Source organism: Thalassophryne amazonica, chromosome 6 (genome assembly GCF_902500255.1).
Source record: "Thalassophryne amazonica chromosome 6, fThaAma1.1, whole genome shotgun sequence".
Lineage (NCBI taxonomy): Eukaryota > Metazoa > Chordata > Actinopteri > Batrachoidiformes > Batrachoididae > Thalassophryne > Thalassophryne amazonica.
Genome location: NC_047108.1, coordinates 86,186,662 through 86,205,433, shown reverse-complemented (window position 1 = coordinate 86,205,433; position 18,772 = coordinate 86,186,662). Strand labels below are relative to the sequence as shown.

Sequence of the window (18,772 nt, the reverse complement as noted above, 5' to 3'; positions counted from 1 at the left end):
GCAGTAGACACATTTCATTGTGCAGGGAACATGTTCTTCTGTGCATATGACAATAAAATTTCTTTGAATCCTTTGAGACAGCATGATTACTGCACAGGTGTGCCTTAGGCTGGCCACAATAAAAGGCCACTAAAATGTTCAGTTTTATGACACAGCCATAGATGTTGCAAGTTTTGTGGGGGTGTGCAATTGGCATGCTAACTGCAGGAATGTCCATCAGAGCTGTTGCCTATAAATTCAATGTTGATTTCTGTACCATAAGCCATCTCCAAAGGCTTTTCAGAGAATTTGGCAGTAGATCCAACCGGCCTCACAACTACACACCACATGCAACCACATCAGCACAGGATGTTCACCTCCAAGATAATCTAAAACCAGCCACCTGGACAGCTGCTGCAACAATCGGTTTGCACAACTAAGAATTTCTGCACAAACTGTCAGAAACGTCTCAGGGAAGCTCATCTGCATTTTTGTCATCCTTATCAGGGTCTCGACCTGACTGCAGTTCATTGTCGTAACAGAGCTGAGTGGGCAAATGTTTACATCTGATAGCATCTGGCTGCTGATCAACTCTATGAGAAGGAGATGTGTTGCACATGTGTTGCACTGCGTGAGGCAAATGGTGGTCACAGCAGATACTGACTGGCTTTCTGACCTGGGGTCCCTGAATTGAGACAGCAGCGTCAACTTAGACCATGGCACCATTTTGGGTCCAACTGTGCTTAACTTTTTATGTTTTCAACATTTTTTATCAGTTAATCACATACAGCAACACATCCAGGTACAGATGCTATCAAAATCAATATAAAAAATAGTTAAGCTATCAAATTTTCATGAATTTACAATTTATGATGATTTATTTAATTCATTTAAAGCCTGATTTATGCTTCTGTAGCTCTGTATCTCTGCGTCATGACACAGATGTGCGTGACAGTTTTAAAGTTCTCCATCAATAGATTATGCTTTATTCTGGACTAATTTGTCCCTCAACAAGCTTTTTATTCTACAATCATCACCTCAAAATCAAAGGTAAGGTCTACATTTGTACATTTTGGTTTTTAATGGAAATACACTTGGATCGGAAAAGACATTTTATCTGATGTGAGCGAAAAATCTGTCGTACAAAAATATATTACATACGGTGTTTATCACATGGAAAACAATACAAAACTTTGGGACTTTTTTGTCTGGTAATTATGAATATCCGGTTTATACGATGACGGTTTAGGAGAGTTTTACTGTACATGGGACTGAAGAACAAATTTACCTCGCAAAACCTTGACGATGATCCCATCCCACAAGGATGACTTTATTTTCCCAAATTTTTCTTCTGTTCGGATCTGAAAGGAATCTGTACATCATGAAGCCCTTGTTTTGTCTATTTGTGCCTCCAAATGCACAGCAACCCCGCATTTTCAGCAATTAAATACACTCAACAAAAATATAAATGCAACACTTTTGGTTTTGCTCCCATTTTGTATGAGATGAACTCAAAGATCTAAAACTTTTTCCACATACACAATATCACCATTTCCCTCAAATATGGTTCACAAACCAGTCAAAATCTGTGATAGTGAGCACTTCTCCTTTGCTGAGATAATCCATCCCACCTCACAGGTGTGCCATATCAAGATGCTGATTAGACACCATGATTAGTGCACAGGTGTGCCTTAGACTGCCCACAATAAAAGGCCACTCTGAAAGGTGCAGTTTTGTTTTATTGGGGGGGGGATACCAGTCAGTATCTGGTGTGACCACCATTTGCCTCATGCAGTGCAACACATCTCCTTCGCATCATCCGTGAAGAGAACACCTCTCCAACTTGCCAAATGCCAGCGAATGTGAGCATTTGCCCACTCAAGTCAGTTATGATGACGAACTGGAGTCAGGTCAAGACCCCAATGAGGACGACGAGCATGCAGATGAGCTTCCCTGAGACGGTTTCTGACAGTTTGTGCAGAAACTGGTGTGGTTACACGTGGTCTGCGGTTGTGAGGCTGGTTGGATGTACTGCCAAATTCTCTGAAACGCCTTTGGAGACGGCTTACGGTAGAAAAATGAACATTCAATACACGAGCAACAGCTCTGGTTGACATTCCTGCTGTCAGCATGCCAATTGAAAGCTCCCTCAAATCTTGCGACATCTGTGGCATTGTGCTGTGTGATAAAACTGCACCTTTCAGAGTGGCCTTTTATTGTGGGCAGTCTAAGGCACACCTGTGCACTAATCATGGTGTCTAATCAGCATCTTGGTATGGCACACCTGTGAGGTGGGATGGATTATCTCAGCAAAGGAGAAGTGCTCACTATCACAGATTTAGACTGGTTTGTGAACAATATTTGAGGGAAATGGTGATATTGTGTATGTGGAAAAAGTTTTAGATCTTTGAGTTCATCTCATACAAAATGGGAGCAAAACCAAAAGTGTTGCGTTTATATTTTTGTTGAGTGTATATAAAGTGTGTAGTGAGGGGTTTTACAGCCTTAAAACATCTATAATAGTTGTAAAAAATAACACTGACTACTTCGCGGATTCACCTACTGCGGGTTATTTTTAGAATGTAACTCCCGCGATAAACGAGGGACCACTGTATGTGTGTATACACACACTTTAAACATTTGTTATTTACATAAATTATTAAGATCCTATTGTCTTACATGTCTAATAAAGCCCCTCTATCAATAAATCATAATATTTTTATTTACTTCCTTTTATCAGGCATCTGCAGGAGAGAATGGGTGCACGCATACATGAGCTTTAGTGGAAGTTAGTTTTGAGTTAGCGTACATGCTCACTTTCGCCAAATGTCTTTTAATAAAGGTTAAGCCCTCCTCCATTGTAGTCACGTGAGGTTATGTTCATGGTCTCGCGTTGCTGCTGATTCTGATTTACCCGGGTTTTTTCTCCTGACGTGTGGCACGATACAGAAGAGCAGTGCAGTGAAATAAGTGCCTTTGACCTCCTACAGCTAATGTTCTCAGCACTGAGTTAATGACAAAAAGTAAGTGTGTGGTTTGTGTGTCTGTAACATGCAGTTAATGTAAGTTTAGACTGTCTGTTTGTGACTCATTTAGCCACGCTAGCAGTTAGCTTTGAGTTCCGGTCCAGTCGCGGTCCTTATAATGCACACTGAAGCCTGTAAACGAGTGTTTGCATGTTACAGAGTTATCTCTTATGTCCACTACTGGTGGTTGGCTCTCACTGCGGTATTGTATCACTTCCTATTCCGGAGCACAGCGGTGTTTTGCTGTATCTGTTAGCTGTTTAATCTGCGTAGATAGATTGATCTAGATAACGATTTATTTCACAGTGTAATCTTCACGTGCCTTAACTAAAGCACTCTCTCTGCTGAATCACCTCTAAATTATTCACACATTATTCACTTTGTGTGTTTTTAGGAATCCGCTAGCTCAGGGCAGCTATTAGCTCTTAGCTGGTTTAGCATGGCGGCTTCTCCTGTCTCTCCCGCACTTTGCTGCGCTGGGTGTGAAATGTTTGGTTATTCCTCGGCCTCCTTTAGCAGTAACGGTACTTGTAATAAGTGTAGCTTGTTCGTAGCTTTGGAGGCCAGGCTGGGCGAATTGGAGACTTGGCTCCGCACCTTGGAAAATCCTAAAGCTAGCCAGGCCCCTGTAGTTGGTGCAGACCAAGGTAGCTTAGCCGCAGTTAGCTGTCCCCCAGCAGCCAGGAAAGCAGGCCAGCTGGGTAACTGTGAGGAAGAAGCGTAGTTCCAAACAGAAGCCCCCTGTACACCACCAATCCGTTCATATTTCTAACCGTTTTTCCCCACTCGGCGACACACCCACCGAGGAACAAACTCTGGTTATTGGCGACTCTTTTTTGAGAAATGTGAAGTCAGCGACACCAGCAACCATAGTTAAATATCTTCCGGGGGCTAGAGCAGGCGACACTGAAGGAAATTTGAAACTGCTGGCTAAGGCTAAGCGTAAATTTGGTAAGATTGTAATTCACGTCGGCAGTAATGACACCCGGTTACGCCAATCGGAGGGCACTAAAATTAATATTGAATCTGTGTGTAACTTTGCAAAAACAATGTCGGACTCTGTAGTTTTCTCTGGGCCCCTCCCCAATCGGACCGGGAGTAACATGTTTAGCCGCATGTTCACCTTGAATTGCTGGCTGTCTGAGTGGTGTCCAAAAAATGAGGTGGGCTTCATAGATAATTGGCAAAGTTTCTGGGGAAAACCTGGTCTTGTTAGGAAAGACGGCATCCATCCCACTTTGGATGGAGCAGCTCTCATCTCTAGAAATCTGGCCACTTTTATTAAACCCTCCAAATTGTGACTATCCAGGGTTTGGACCAGGAAGCAAAGTTGTAGTCTTACACACCTCTCTGCAGCTTCTCTCTCCCTGCCATCCCCCCAATACCCCATCCCCGTAGAGATGGTGCCTGCTCCTTGACCACCAATAACCAATAAAAATTTATTTAAGCATAAAAATTCAAAAAGAAAAAATAATATAGCACCTTCAACTGCACCACAGACCAAAAGAGTTAAATGTGGTCTATTAAACATTAGGTCTCTCTCTTCTAAGTCCCTGTCAGTAAGTGATATAATAATTGATCAACATATTTATTCTGCCTTACAGAAACCTGGTTACAGCAGGACGATTATGTTAATTTAAATGAGTCAACACCCCCGAGTCACACTAACTGTCAGAATGCTCGAAGCACGGGTCGAGGAGGAGGATTAACAGCAATCTTCCACTCCAGCTTATTAATTAATCAAAGACCCAGACAGAACTTTAATTCATTTGAAAGCTTGACTCTTAGTCTTGTCCATCCAAATTGGAAGTCTCAAAAACCAGTTTTATTTGTTATTATATATCGTCCACCTGCTCATTACTGAGTTTCTCTGTGAATTTTCAGACCATTTGTCTGACTTAGTGCTTAGCTCAGATAATTATAGTGGGTGATTTTAACATCCACACAGATGCTGAGAATGACAGCCTCAACACTGCATTTAATCTATTAGATTCAGTTGGCTTCACTCAAAATGTAAATGAGCCCACCCACCATTTTAACCGCACTTTAGATCTTGTTCTGACATATGGCATAGAAATTCAAGACTTAACAGTATTCCCTGAAAACCCCCTGTTGTCTGATCATTTCTTAATAACAATTACATTTACTTTAATGGACTACCCAGCAGTGGGGAATAAGTTCCATAACAGTAGAAGTCTTTCTGAAAGCGCTGTAGCTAGGTTTAAGGATATGATTCCTTCTTTATGTTCTTCAATGCCATATACCAACACAGTGCAGAGTAGCTACCTAAACTCAGAGTGAGATAGATTATCTTGTCAATAGCTTTACATCCTCATTGAGCACAACTTTGGATGCTGTAGCTCCTCTGAAAAAGAGAGCCTTAAATCATAAATGCTTGACTCCGTGGTATAACCCACAAACTCGCAGCTTAAAGCAGAAAACCCGTAAGCTGGAGAGGAAATGGCGTCTCACTAATTTAGAAGATCTTCATTTAGCCTGGAAAAAGAGTCTGTTGCTCTATAAAAAAGCCCTCCATAAAGCTAGGACATCTTACTATTCATCACTAATTGAAGAAAATAAGAACAACCCCAGGTTTCTTTTCAGCACTGTAGCCAGGCTGACAAAGAGTCAGAGCTCTATTGAACCGAGTATTCCTTTAACTTTAACTAGTAATGACTTCATGACTTTCTTTGCAAATAAAATTTTAACTATTAGAGAAAAAATTATTCATAACCATCCCAAAGACATATCTTTATGTTCGGCTGCCTTCAGTAATGCTGGTATTTAGCTAGACTTTTTCTCTCCGATTGTTCTGTCTGAGTTATTTTCATTAGTTACTTCCTCCAAACCATCAACATGTCTATTAGACCCCATTCCTACCAGGCTGCTCAAGGAAGCCCTACCATTAGTTAATGCTTCGATCTTAAATATGATCAATCTATCTTTATTAGTTGGCTATGTACCACAGGCTTTTAAGGTGGCAGTAATTAAACCATTACTTAAAAAGCAATCACTTGGCCCAGCTATCTTAGCTAAATATAGGCCAATCTCCAACCTTCCTTTTCTCTCAAAAATTCTTGAAAGGGTAGTTGTAAAACAGCTAACTGATCATCTGCAGAGGAATGGTCTATTTGAAGTTTCAGTCAGGTTTTAGAATTCATCACAGTACAGAAACAGCACTAGTGAAGGTTACAAATGATCTTCTTATGGCCTCAGACAGTGGACTCATCTCTGTGCTTGTCCTGTTAGACCTCAGTGCAGCTTTTGATACTGTTGACCATAAAATTTTATTACAGAGATTAGAGCATGCCATAGGTATTAACGGCACTGCAGTGGTTTGAATCATATTTATCTAATAGATTACAATTTGTTCATGTAAATGGGGAGTCTTCTTCACAGACTAAGGTTAATTATAGAGTTCCACAAGGTTCTGTGCTAATTTTATTCACTTTATACATGTTTCCCTTAGGCAGTATTATTAGAAAGCATTGCTTAAATTTTCATTGTTACGCAGATGATACCCAGCTTTATCTATCCATGAAGCCAGAGGACACACACCAATTAGCTAAACTGCAGGATTGTCTTACAGACATAAAGACATGGATGACCTCTAATTTCCTGCTTTTAAACTCAGATAAAACTGAAGTTATTGTACTTGGCCCCACAAATCTTAGAAACATGGTGTCTAACCAGATCCTTACTCTGGATAGCATCACCCTGACCTCCAGTAATACTGTGAGAAATCTTGGAGTCATTTTTGATCAGGATATGTCCTTCAACGCGCATATTAAGCAAATATGTAGGACTGCTGGAACCAGCTCCCAATTCGGATTAGGGAGACAGACACCCTCTCTACTTTTAAAATTAAGCTTAAAACTTTCCTTGTTGAAAAAGCTTATAGTTAGGGCTGGATCAGGTGACCCTGAACCATCCCTTAGTTATGCTGCTATAGACTTAGACTGCTGGGGGTTTTTTGCTCTGTATGCACCACTCTGCTTTTAGTCATTAGTGATTGATCTCTGCTCCCCTCCACAGCATGTCTTTTTCCTGATTCTCTCCCTCAGCCCCAACCAGTCCCAGCAGAAGACTGCCCCTCCCTGAGCCTGGTTCTGATGGAGGTTTCTTCCTGTTAAAAGGGAGTTTTTCCCTTCCCCCTGTCGCCAAGTGCTTGCTCATAGGGGGTCGGTTTGACCGTTGGGTTTTTCTGTAATTATTGTATGGCTTTTGCCTTACAATATAAAGCGCCTTGGGGCAACTGTTTGTTGTAATTTGGCGCTATATAAATAAAATTGATTTAATCTCACGCTATAACGCGTTTACTCTTCGTTATGTTAATGCTGAAATGAGTTACGGTGAAAGTTGTGTCTATATGGTCCTTGTGTTGTAGTCATTTTCTACCACCATTAGATGGTGCCATTTCACTACTTTCTGTAGTGATTTACTGGTTTGGAGTTTACATGCTGTGTGTATACCAATGAGTGACTGCATCTTATTTGTTTCTAATAGTTGAGAGTTGTAATGTTTTGAACTAATTAATATTATTTGGTTTGTTATTTCAGACTCACTTCTTCACTCCATCACCCTCCCTAACTGTAAATATTTCTGAATATGTTCATGAATATTAGTTGGAGTAAAGCCTGCTGAAGGACATACTGGAGTCTGGTGTCTTCATCCCTGTGTTCTGACCGACGCACCATCTTGTCTACAGTTAGCCTCTAAACGAACTAACACCCTGATATCATAGCCTCACTAACATTTGGTCCTTTGAGCCGGATAACTATTTAAGATGGACCCAGTGGAAGAGATGTATCCTACTGTGAGACCTAAGAGACAAACCCGACCTCCCCCTAGACTACAGGACTATGAAGTGGATTATGTGGGATATCAGCAACAAGATTTGCCACTTCCAAGTACAGTAAGAGCACCACCACCCCCTCAAGCGTATCCAGTCCAGGTGACCCCTTCCAGACACCCCTCTCCCGGTGCTCCTACGGGAATGCTGCTCACTCCGAGATTCCTCAGCTAGCCCCAGGTCGCCTCCAGAGAACCGATGTGGAATGGGACAACCTGCCACTGTCTCCAATTACAGCCCTGTACCAGGCCAGTTCCTACCACAATTACCACTTCTCCCAAGGGATCAGAGTAATACAGGAGGAGAATGCGAAGTTGCAACAATCACGGCAGTGGATTCAGGAAGGCATAAAGGAACTGAATGAGGCCCGAAGTGAGATTAAGGAATTAATAGACATCGCCCGCTCATTGAAAACAGAAAGGGCCCAAACCCATAGCCCCCCTCCAACTGCACAGAAACTGTCAAGTTCCATAGTTCCTATTAACTACCCCCTAAAGACAGACCCTCATGAGGAGAATGATTGGCCTCCTCCCCCATGGCCTGAACCTGAGCCAGACCTGCAAAGTAATATGCAGGCCCTTAAGATTGAAGGAGCTAGTAATCAGCTTCTTTACCCTCCCCCTCCTAATGACTCTGTTCATCCTCCTGAATGGCCTCCTTTGCCTCCCCCATGTCCATACCCAGCTCCTGTGAATGCAGAGACCAGGCATCTGGCACCTCAATCAGCTCAACCATGTTCACCGGCTGTTGGGACAACTCCTTGCATGCCCCCTTCTAGCGGTAGCAATCCACCACTTGTATCTGAACCACTGTATAGAGGGCCTAACCCTACCATCCCAAAGTTCATCAATCCAGACCCCAGCGAGTTTGCAAGGCTGCGCATAGCTTTAGAGAACCTGCTTCCAGCCAATGCCACTGAACTTTTCCATTATCAGATACTTGTGGACCACGTTACGCTAGAAGAAGCCAGGCTTATTGCTGATGCTTATTTGAACTCCCCCACCCGATACACTGATACTATGGCAGCCCTCTGTGATAAGTTCAGCCAACCACACCAACTTGCCCTCAGGAGAATAGCTAGCGTCCTTGAGGCCCCTGAAGTTAAGCGTGGCGACATTGCAGCATTCCAGAAGTTCTCCCTTCAGATACAATCCCTAGTAGGCTTACCTCAGACCTTAGGTCCAGCTGGGGAAATTGAACTGAACTGTGGTTCCCATGTGGCTTGCCTACTAAGCAAGCTCCCTGCTGAACAGTGTGCTGACTTCCGCCGACAACAGATTAAGCGGTCAGGAACCAGCCACACCCTCCGTGACCTGTCGGAGTGGCTTCATTATGAGTCATGGTGTCAGGGGTTCAACAGTCCGACTACTACACGAACCAACAAAGAAAGGCCAAGCGTGAGGAATGACAGTCGTTCTGCCAAACAGACAGTGACGGTCCTGCATGGTGCTGATGAGTCCACACCACCCCTTCCCAACAGATGTAAACCAGATAAGGGTAGATTAGGAGTAAAGCATACTGCCCCTACTGTGAGAGTAACGAACATTATCTTAGCCAGTGCGGCGAAGTCGCAAAGCTCTCCAAAGAGCAGCTTAAAGAGTGGAGCCAGGCTAATCAACGCTGCTGGTGCTGTGCATGTGCCCATCTAGATGCTCAATGCACACTGACGAAGTTCTGCAATCTTTGTGAGGGCAAGCACCTCCTAGCTCTCCATGAGATTAACTAAGTCAGAGAAGAGTAACCAAGACATGGCTGCTAAACAAGAGAACTGTCTCGTTAGCTCCACCTCAAACTCTCTCTACCTCGATCGACCAGGTGCAGGGAACAGAGTTATGTTAAAGGTGGTTCCCATCCTTATCCACTATGGGGGACGAACCCTGAACACTTTCACAATCCTAGATGACAGGTCTGAAAGATCAATAATCTTACCAAGGGCAGAAAAAGCTCTGCGCATAAAGGGCATTCCAGAAGACCTTCCACTGCACACTGTAAGGCAGGACATTCAAGTACTTCCTGGATACACAGTGTCTTTCCGTGTCTCCTCAGTTACTAGTCCTCACAATAGCTACAAGACTGACGGTGCTTTTACAGCCAGCGGTCTTAGCCTCGCCCAGGACACTTACCCTATTGAGCGCCTTCAAAAGGAAGTTCAGACACCTCCGTGGCCTTCCCATACCTGCATTCAGAGAAGCTGAGCCATCACTCCTTATCAGCTCAGATCAGCCTCACCTCGTCACACGAGTTGATCCTGTCAGGCTGGGACCACCCGGCCGTCCTGCTGCTGTCCACACGAGAATGGGGTGGACCCTACAAGGTCCGGTCCAGCCCATGGGATGGCCCACAAACTATGTCCAGTGTCTGTTGATCTCCTGCCTTCCCCAGCTGGAAGAGCTATACAAACATGATGAAAGGTTGTGGCAAATGGACTCAGTTCCCTACCGTCCAGAAAGGGAAGTGATACGGTCCAAGCATGACCAGCTGGCAGTGGCTATGCTCGACGCTAAAACTGTCCGCAAAGAAGTAGATGGCATCCAGAGGTATGTTACGCCGCTACTTCTCCATCCAGACATGCCCCGGCTTGTTGCTCCCAAAGACTCTGTCATGCCCTTACTGCGAAGTACTGAGAGACGCCTCTTGAAAGACCCTAAACAAGCTGAGGCCTACACGAAAGAGATACAGAAACTCATTGATGTGGGTGCTGTGCGTGAGGTTAGCCAACAAACCCCCCACCAGGAGGAGTGGTACATCCCCCATCATCTTGTCAACCATAATGGGAAGTCTCGCCTCATATTCAACTGCTCCCACCAGTACCTTGGACAGTCCTTAAACCAGTACTTACTAGCTGGCCCTACCCTCAGGGCTTCTTTACTGGGAGTCCTGCTGAGCTTTCTTGAATGCTCCATAGCAGTAAGTGGGGATATAAAGGGGATGTTCCATCAGTTACACCTCCTCCCTGAGGATCGCCCCTTACTCAGATTCCTGTGGCGAGACCTACAAGTGCACGAACCTGCAAGAGTCTTTGAGTGGCAAGTCCTTCCATTCGGCACGGCCTGCAGCCCGTGCTGCGTGACTTATGCTCTGCAACGCCATGTAGCAGATCCTTGCCAACACGATCATGACCTCAAGGTTTCGGTGGAGAATTATTTCTACGTTGATAATTGTCTCCAAAGCCTGCACACTCCAGATGAAGCTAAGTCACTCGATCGCCTCAGAGCCCTTCTAGCCTCAGCAGGGTTTGATTTGCGCCAGTGGGCCTGCAATGATGCGAATGTCCTGAGCCACTTGCCTCAAGAAGCCAGATCCAAGAGTCTGGACAAATGGTTAGCCCAGGATAACGCCAACCGACAAGAATCTACCCTTGGCCTTAGTTGGAACTGGAGAACTGACTCCTTTGGCTATAAACACAGGCCCATAACCTATGACGTGCCTACCCTCAGAAACATTTGTAAAGTATTGGCCTCCCAATATGATCCCCTGGGGTATCTGTTGCCCTACTTCACCCGAGCAAAGCTTATTATCCGGCAGTTATGGGATAAACAGCGTGGCTGGGATGACATGAATCTCCCCTCAGAGCTCATACAGGCCTGGTCCAGTTGGGAAGCAGAGCTTGAGTGTTTGTCTGTCTTGTCTCTCCCCCGCCCTTACGTTTTCACAGGTGCCAAGCTGGAGGGTGCTACGTATGAGGTTCACATCTTCGCAGATGCCTCAGAAAGAGCCTATGGTGCTGTGGCATACATGAGAACCAAAGATGGAGATGGTCAGGTGCACCCATCTTTCATCCTCGCTCGGTCCCGTGTGGCCCCAAACGTACACATTCCATCCCACGCCTGGAACTTTGTGCGGCGCTGATAGCTGCACAGCTCGCCCATCTCCTCAAGAAGGAACTGACCCTGGCAGTTACCCAGATGGTTTTGTGGTCTGACTCCACAACAGTCAGAACCTGGCTTCAATCCCAGTCGTGTCGCTACAAAGTCTTCGTGGGAGCGAGGGTAGCCGAGGTCCAAGAGCTCACCCAGAGCTGTACCTGGTGCTATGCTGATTCCGCAAACAACCCTGCAGATGACTTGACCCGGGGTAAATCCCTGAGATCACTCACCGAACCTAACCGATGGTCACAAGGACCTCCCTTCCTCCTTCAAGACCCAAATACCTGGCCACAGAAGCCTACTACAGAGCCACAAAAAGACCCATCTGAGCTCTGCAAGGCTACATTTTGTGCCATGACCATTACCTCAAAGTGTATAACACATGGCAGGAGCTAATTGAAGGCAAGGACCAGGAGCTCCATGGGCAGAGCTACTCTGACTCCCCTCCAAGTGCTGAAGAGTATCAGCAAGGACAGACAGTGGTGCTGCTGCAAGCCCAACAACAGTCATTTCCTGAAGATTACATGTTGATGGCAGAAGGGAAATCTGTCTCATCCAAGAGCCGTCTACTTACCTTATCACCCGAATTGGACAAATCCTCCGGTCTAATAAGAGTAGGTGGTCGGTTGCAGCGCTCAGAAGGCCTTAGTAACTCTACCTTGCTCCCAGTTGTCCTTGATCCCTCACATACAGTCACCCGGCTACTTATCCGGAAGTATGACAGTGACCTTCACCATCCTGGTCCAGAGCGAGTCTTTGCCGAATTGCGGAGGTCATTCCGGATCATCAAAGGCAGAGAAACCATTTGCAGGTACCAGCATGCCTGCACTGAATGTCGCCGCTGGAGAGCCCAGCCATCCGTCCCCAAGATGGCAGATCTACCAGCTGCCTGCCTTCGATTGTTCAGGCCAGCCTTCTACTCCACGGGTGTAGACTGTTTTGGGCCGATGCTCGTCAAGGTGGCCAGACATCATGAGAAACGCTGGGGAATAATCCTTAAGTGCTTAACTACCCGGGCAGTCCATCTGGATCTTTGAGGAGCATGGATACAGACGCTTATCTGATGGTGCTACGAAGGTTCATAGAATCCCTGCAGAACCCCTGATGTGGAACCCCTGCAGAGATGTGGTCTGACCAGGGGACCAACTTCAAGGGTGGGGAGCGTGAACTCCAACAGGCCTTCGCCAACATGGCTCCCACTCTACAACAGCTCACACGCCAGCCTCTAAATGAACTAGCACCCTGCTATCATAGCCTCACTAACATGTCTTGTAAATTACTCCAGAGGTGCCATCAGGTTAGAAAAAAACAAACAAACAGTATTTTCACTTTTAGAATTGTTTATTTCTCGCTAGCTTTTACATAATATATGACAGAGGTTATATTTACACACAAATGAAACAGTTTGCAGCTAGGTAGACCAGCCACTGACGTTACGGTGCCGCTCTACTCTGCATGGCTGTCACCACCGCCTTAAAAAAAAAAAGTAACAGAATGTGACTTTTTAACCTCTTAAAATAGGTCAAGGTTAGCCATCTTTGAACTTGTCCAAGGTCTGTGTCCCAAGAATGTTCCCTGTGAATTTGAAAACTAGGAAGTAATAGAACTGGACTTATGCTGAGGGAGGGACGACTGATGGAGCACATTTTTGTGGCAACCACCCACTCCACCAGGTGTTCACTGATCAACATCCCTTTGAGCAGATGGAATCAGTTAATTAGTGAAATCACCTGGTGGAGTGGGTGATTGCCACGAAAACTTGCACCCTCTTGGTCCTTTATGAAATCCGCTTGAGAACGCTGATTTAAGGGAAAACCATTGTATACATGCTTTGTAGACTTTACGAAGGTGTTTGACTACATAAATCGATACGCTTTATATTATAAGCTAATTAAGGACATTAAAGGTAAAGTAGTAGTGAAGCTAGTACTGATCATAATAAGGGATATTTCAGACTTTGTACATGGAGAATGTTGACTTCCATGGGAATTCATGGCTGCCAGGAAATGAAAATTTTTTGACTGAACATTTTCCGTGAGTGGACAGCGAAGTCATCTATGGGGGTCTGGGGGCATGCCCCCCCGGAAATTTAGAAAAAAAATGGTGCAATTTGGTGCATTCTGAGTGCAATTTGGACAGTTTTACTTTGCCTAAAACAGTGCTTTTTGACTCTTATCATACTGCAAAAAATGACTAAAGTGTATTAATTTCATCACAATTTATTTACTATTTTGTATGACAGTATGTGTCCGTAATGTTACCATCCACAAATGGAATGACTGTCTGCAATTCTACACAATTAATCAAATCCTAAGTGTGTCTTACAAAATAAATAAATTATTAGAACCTTTATGCTCTTACCTGGTAAAATAAATAATACACTTAAAGACACTAAAAGACATGATAAGTATTGCCAATGAAAAGTCTTTTTCCCTGTTGTCGAAGCTTATCTCTTCTGCCATGTAGAGCAAATGAAGTTCCTTTAAGTGGCATCCCACTTCCTTGGTCATAAACTCCCACACTTCTGGCAAGTACTGGTCATCAACCCTGTACATCTTCACCTCTCTCCAAAGACTTGGTGTGCGGATGGATGGCATGTGGCCGTAGGCCTTCTCCACATTGAGTAAGTCCACGATACCTACATACTTCAGCACCTCAACCTGCAGTTCTACTGGCAGCAAGTCCATGGCTGTTATTAGATTAAAAAAAATGGAAGTCTATGGTGGCATTCTGCATTCATGTTATCTGTGTGGCACTGCTGAGTTTTCTTTTTTAATCTTTTATTTAATTTGGAGATCACTTTTTGGGGGAAATTGTAAATATATTTAGGTATTGTAAATTAACTGCAGTTGTATTTACTGTCAATTAAGCAACCACTGAAGATATGTGCACTGGGGGTGGGGTTTTTACTTCTTCCCACTCCCTTTCGAACTTTGTTATTTTTTGTTTTGCTTCTTTTTTGATCTTGTTTATGAGCTTTGTTCATTTGATTTGCTTATATTGTGAACAGCCATGATACTGGAATTGACAACTAAGTTCGGAAAAAAAAAAAAAAATTGATTGATTGAACCACCAGATCAACTGAATTTTAAATAAAGCCTTGTGAAATACTGTCACCACAATCCAGCACTTTCAAATGCCACAAGTTTTAATATAAATGATAAAAATCATAACCAATGAACACTTTTACAGTATTAGCATTTTATTTTACTTCAAAATATTTTATTTTACAAAAACTATCTTGTCATTTTTGAATCGATTAAAGAGTAAAAACTTAATAAATCAGTTGTAAGTACTAAAAGAAGTTTTTGTAGAAAGCAATTTAGCCAGAAGGTCGAGAGGGGGAAATGTTGACTTTTTAAGTACTTGAAAGACACTGGACTCATCGAGAGGATTTAGTACTGCTATAATGGACTGATGCAGCAGGTGGCAGCAGTGTGATGCCATTAAGCGCCGTAGAAGAAGAAGAGGGGTAAGTTAGATTTCATCACCGGGACACACGTTTGGAGAGGAGTGCATTTCATGTCAAAATAAAGCTATAATGTGTAAAAACGGAAGGAAATCAATTGTAAGGCCTGAAAGGAGTTTCTGTAGGAAGTATTTTAGCAGTAAAGTCCAGTGAGAGGGGGAAGTGTTGCCTTTTTAAATACTTGAAAGACACGGGACTCAATGAGAGGATTTATGGTTGCTTTAACGGCCTGATACAGTAGGTGGCAGCAGTCCAGCAATAAGGATGCCGGCTGCCATTAAACGCTGTAGAAGAGGGGTGAGTTTGATTTTCTCATAGGGACACCTGGTTTGATAGGAGCGCGTTTCGTGTCGAAATAAAGCCATAAAATATACTTTTTTTTTTAAGTTAGCGGTTTTATACGATATAAACGGAACATGGAAAAAAAATTGGACGGAAATCCATAAACGGAGGTTTTGCTCACGTTTACCTTCAGAAAGCAATGAGCGCGGTGACAGAGTCGCTGCCCAGAACACCACTGCGCGCACACGATCGCTTCCTGTAATGGCGGCCTCCGTGTGGAATAGATTTTAAAGCAAATTCCGTCCTTCTCTCCCATTTTGTGTTGAAATGAAGCAATAAAATATTTTTTTCAGTTAGCGATTATAAATGACGGAATAAACGGAAACAGAAAATAAAAACTGACGGACATCCGTATACAGACGGAGATTTTGCAGCCATGGGCATTTAAGTGTTATTCATACATAGTTAAAAGGAATTAGGCTTCCTATCTGCTCCTGTCAGTTCCTGTTGGCTCCTGTAGGAACAACCTACGCAGTCTTTGCAATTGGGCACCACAGTCTTGTTTGAGGCCGAGCGCTAAAGGGGTAAAACATGATGCATATAATTTCTCCACTTCCGGAGGAAAAAACAAAACAAAACAGCATTTTCAATGAACTTTTGGCTAAATTACACGCAAACAACGTGAAAATACAAAGAAAAAGTGACGATGCGGTGGGAAAACGGACAAGTGTTGTGGTTTGTTTGACACGGAGCACAAACATGTTGAGGCGGTTTTGCAGGTGAGAGAATGTAGCTACTCTGGTTAGCTGTGTAGGCTAACATTTACTGACATGGCCGCTCCCACTCGCTTTGTCTTCCCTTCTCCACTGGGAACTGAAAAAACAAAAAAGAAACACTTTTCGCGACTGCTTCAGTGATTGTAGCCGAAAATAAAACGGTACATCATTTGTCCGTGTGAAGTTATGCTGTGTATATATTGCACAACGGAAGCGGAGGTACCCGTAAGTGGTCAAATCTCGCGTTATCACGCAGGGGTCAAACGAGACTGTGGTGCCCTATACCTGATGGCCAAATTCTGGTAAAAACGATCAATGTCGTCCAGAGCCCAAGATGATGCCTTCATATGTCGTTTTGTCCACAACCTAAAAGATAGTTTGCTGCCAGATAAGACTAAAGCAACTAATAAAACTAGGAAATATTCACATTTAAGATGATGAAATAAATGAAAACGATTCATTATTGATCAAAATAGTTGATTGGCCGTTGTAGCTCTAATATATATGAAGATATGTGCTCTCTTGGCGCAACTTTTTGTTTTTTAGTCATGTGGGCTAGAAAACCGACATAAATTTAATATGAACACTGTGAATTCGGCCCCGTTGGAAGTGGGTCAATCTCACCACACCACTCTCTAACATTAACTGTTAGCTAATCATAACGTTCTCAAAACCTCTCGTCTAACTATATAGTTCATTGATCTTAACCTAATTTTGCGTTAAAATGTTCGATCTCGATTAGGTATTATAAACTGATTTAATGTGTTCCTATTCTGACTTCATTTTACCCTGACGCTACGGACATTTGCTACGTTGGCCGAAGCGGTCATTTTTTTAATGCCCATCCCTAATAATGGCCAAGAGATGACAGAATTCACTCGGTCATTTTAAAACATTCTAGGTAGTTTCTCGAATGTATTAAGTGGTTTGATAAATGGTGTATAATCGGTGTTCATCTGCTCCGATCGCGATAATAGTTAGCTTGCCACTGTCGCCTTAGCCCCGCTAGCTAGGCCAGCAAGACCAACTGAATGTTATTTGGAAACTGGCGTTCTAAATCCGGCGTTTACCGTTTTTGTAAGCGACCAAAAAAAAAATGTGATGGAATGTTTTTCCTTCTATAATTCATTCATTTAAGCAGCTGGAACACGGCCCGCCCAGGATGACGAGCCCGTCGGAACAAAGTGTCATGGAATCCGGGAATCTGCTAACAGTTAACGCCACAGATAACGGTGCAGCTTACAGGCCACACCCCACTAAGCTACAAAATTAAAAATATGATAAGAATAAAGATAAAGCACTCACAGTATGTGCAGATTTCAACCCTGCGTTTTGTCTGGCTGTCTGTGTGTATTTGTGTCTCTGGACGACGCAGCCTCCGTCTCCTTCGGCGTACCGTTCAGGACTCCCGGACTCCTTCCGTTACTCACACTTCTATTTCCTCTCTTCCCACCGACACATCTCCCTTATGTAATGCTACCACGGCCCGTGCATCAAACAAGAAATACATTCAAATGCAAACCTGATTTAAATACATGCACACTCAGTAGGAACGTAAAGGGGACATTTGTTTCTGAATCGAACGCATTCCTCCGCCATCAGGTCGGACTCAAAGTTCAGGCTGATTTGTGATAAAGGTGCTGATGATCAATATTCGGACTTCGGGTCTAATACGATCGGCTACCCCCGTGTCCGTTATTCTCACACTCCTGTTTTGCCATGTTTGCTTTTCCCTGCAGTTTCAAATTTATCTAGGATGTGGAGCTTCCGCTGTCCACCAGATGTCGCTATAACGGTGTGTTTTTTCCCCCCGATAACCTGATCTGAATGACCTGGTATCATTTGGACAGCAAAAATGTAGATAAGTGGGTGAGTGATTCAGTCCTATACAAGGGAGGGATCGCTCTTATTTACCTCCGCCTTTCCCACACATGCGCACACAGACGGTAGGCAGAAAACTCCAAACTCTAATCAGATGCACTGAAAAAACGCACAGGATGACGGCTTCACATTATGTCAACTCTTGATCCCAAAGATCGAACGTGATATTGTGAGGAATTAAATATTAGAAATGATGACCATGAAGGATTTCAAGTTTTTGGAGATGTAGAATTATTTTATCAGTCATCACGTGAGTGATCGCTGTTACCAGCCTGTTGATGCAGATGTTGATGTCTGTATGATCTCTTTCTGCTGTCTGGTTCCGTCTCTGTGGGCTGAGTGCAGCAACAGGACGTGCTTTGAAGTTGAGGAACTTTTTAAACGCGGTCCAAAAAAGACACTCCTGCAGAGTCCGGCCGGTGTGCGTGTCAGGGTCAAACACCTTTAGACACCAAAGAAATGAATGGACACGGGACGCAGCAAATCTTTTGTCAGCTTTGCATGCAAAGGGAAGAGCAGCATTTTTCTGACAGTGCGCATCGTGCATCAGGCTGCAGTTCACCTGACAGTCATTGAATGCAATTCTGCGTGTGCAAGGTTGAAATAAATGATGGGAAAAAAATAACAAGCAAAGGTTTCTC

The 18,772-nt window shown here is 43.7% G+C and overlaps 1 protein-coding gene across 1 annotated transcript in view; it reads right to left on the bottom strand.

The window, feature by feature from the left end:
• LOC117512569 (14-3-3 protein beta/alpha-1-like) overlaps positions 1-17,868 on the bottom strand; it is a 39,001-nt gene extending 21,133 nt beyond the window's left edge. The window contains exon 1 of the mRNA XM_034172698.1: positions 17,556-17,868. The gene's annotated coding sequence lies outside the window, so the exon portion shown is untranslated. The remainder of the gene's footprint in view (positions 1-17,555) is intronic.
• Between the last annotated feature and the right edge of the window lie 904 nt (positions 17,869-18,772).